Below are 2853 nucleotides of genomic sequence, written 5' to 3' on the forward strand. Positions count from 1 at the left end.
TTAATCGGAAAAAGCTAAAATTATTTTCCTTAAGATCAGAAACAAAACAAGAATGCCTACTTTCACCACTTCTCTTCAATATTGTATTGGAAGTCTTCCCATAGCCATAAGACAAGAAAGATAAATAAAAGCTATCCACATTGGAAAGGAAGAAGTAAAACTCTCATTATTTGCCTGTGACATGATATTATATATAGAGATCCCTAAAGATTCCACAAAAAAAAAAAAAAACTATTAGAACTGATCGATGAATTCAGTAAAGTACCAGGTTACACAGTAAGTATTCAGAAGTCAGTGGCATTTTTATACACCAATGACGAACTTTCAGAAAGAGAAATTAAGAAAACAATTTCATTTACAATTGCATTGAAAACAATAAAATACCTGAGAATCAAATTAAATAAGGAGGTAAAAGACTTGTTTTCAGAAAATAAGTAATTGAAAAAGAAATTGAAGATACAAATAAATGGAAGCATATACTGTGCTCATGTGTAGGAAGAATCAACATCGTTAAAATGACCATACTACTCAAAGCAATCTATAGATTCAATGCAATCCCTATCAAAATACCAATGTCATTTTTCAGAGAGCTAGAATAAATAATCTTAAAATTTATATGGAAATCATATGAAGCATCTTCATAAAAGACCCCAAATAGCCATGGCATCTTGAGAAAAAGAACAAAATTGGAGGTATCACACTACCTGATATCAAACTATACTACAAAGCTATGGTAATCAAAACACCATGCTACAGTCATAAAACATACATTGATCAATGGAACAAAGTAGAGAGCTCATAAATAAATACACTCCTATACACTCACTTAATATATGACAAAGGAGGTAAGAATATACAATGAGGTAAAGACAGTCTCTTCAGTAAATGATGTTGGGAAAATTGGAAAGATACATGCAAAAAAAAAAAAAGAAGTTGGACGACCCTCTTACATTGTATACAAGAGCGACTCGAAATGGATAAAAGATTTAAATGTAAGATCCGAAACCATAAAACTTCTATAAGAAAACATAGGCAATACACTCTCTGATATTGTTAAAAGTAATTTCCTTTTTGGATATATCTTTTTGGACAAGGGAAACAAAAGAAAAAATAAATGGGACTATATCAAACTAAAAGTTTTTGTATAGCAAAGGAAAACATCTACAAAACAAAAGACAACAGATGATTGGGAGAAGATATTCGCATATAATACATATGATAAGAGGTTAATATCCAAAATATATAAAGAACTCATTCAACACAACAACAACAACAACAAAACGATCTAATTTAAAAAATAGGCAGAAGCCCTGAACAGATGTTTCTCCAAAGAGGAAATACAGATCTCCAATAGACATATGAAAAGATGCTCAAGGTCACTAATCATCAGAAAAATATAAATTAAAACTACAATGAAATATCACCTCACACCTGTCAGAATGGCTATCATCAATAAATCAAATAACAAGTGTTGGCAAGGATGTGGAGAAAAAGGAACCCTCATACATTATTGGTGGGATGGCAAATTGGTATAGCTGCTGTAGAAAACAGTCTGAAGGTTTCTCAAAAAATTGAAAATGCTTTTGACCCAGCAATTGCACATCTGGGTATTTATCCAAAGAAAACCATAACAACAATTTGTAAAGATCTATGCATCCCTAAATTCATGGCAGCATAATTTACAATAGTCAAGATTTGGAAGAAGCCTAAATGCTTGGATACAGAAGCATCCAACAGACAATTGGATACAGAAGTTACAGTAGAAGGGAAAAAATATGGCATAGATGATAGAGGCTCTCTGTTTATCCCTCTGGCAACCAAATCAAAGTTGTGATGGAAACAGGAGCAGCAGCAAGGAAAAATCACCTGGGATCTTCATGAACAAGCCATACAACTAAGAAGAAATACAAGAAAGAACCCTGCAACAGCAGAAGGTAGGACGGGGTGAGCATGCGGGGCTTCCTGGTCTTAAGCGGCTGAATGAGATAGAGGCTGCAGCAGCAGCAGCGGCAGACTCCTCTTAAAGAGGCCACATTCAGGAGAGGATTTTTGTGGTGACGGACCTGCTTGCTCTGAGCGCCAGTGCCAATTAGGCTGCATGCAGGGGGCACAAGGGACTTACAGGGAGACATTGTCGGAATGAGGGCCCAGGTTCAACTTACACTGTACAGAAGTGCTGGTGGTATCCATTGTTCCCTGTTGAGCCCTCCCACATATCAGTGCATGGGACACAGTGCCGCCATAGCCGTGGGGTCATCACACTGGATAACAGAGGTCACTCCACCCAGAAGTTTCCCTGAAACCTTGCATCCCCCAACTCATGGACTAACCCACGACACATCCAGTTATATCCACAGCGAGTCAGGTGCTGGTTTCTGAGCAGCACCTAGCCTCACACTGGAGGCAGCTGGCCTCAGTTTCTGGTGTGGCCTTTTGAAGCAACTCTAAGCACAACATCTGTGGATTGTTTGTTGAATCTTAACAGGTGGCCCCGGAAGGGTAGAGGCTTGGGCTAAATTTGGCCTGCAACTGAATCCCTTTCAGGACTGTGCCACTGGACACTTACTTCACAAATCCACACTAATAAGACCGAGAGACTTAAGAGCTTTGCTTAGTACATAGAAACCGACATGGAAAGGAAACCAAAAGACAAAGCAGAAACCATATGAGAGAATAGAATAAAGATCCAGATATAATGGAATTAAGTAATCTAACAGATGCAGAGTTCAAAACACTGGTTATAAAGAAGCTCAATAAACTTTTGGGAAGTGTAGATAAATTCAGTGAGAACTTCAACAAAGAGATAAAAAACATAAAAATGGAAATGGAAATTATAAATATTCTTTCAGAACA

This window comes from Pteropus alecto, unplaced genomic scaffold, assembly GCF_000325575.1.
Source record: "Pteropus alecto unplaced genomic scaffold, ASM32557v1 scaffold207, whole genome shotgun sequence".
Classification (NCBI taxonomy): Eukaryota; Metazoa; Chordata; class Mammalia; order Chiroptera; family Pteropodidae; genus Pteropus; species Pteropus alecto.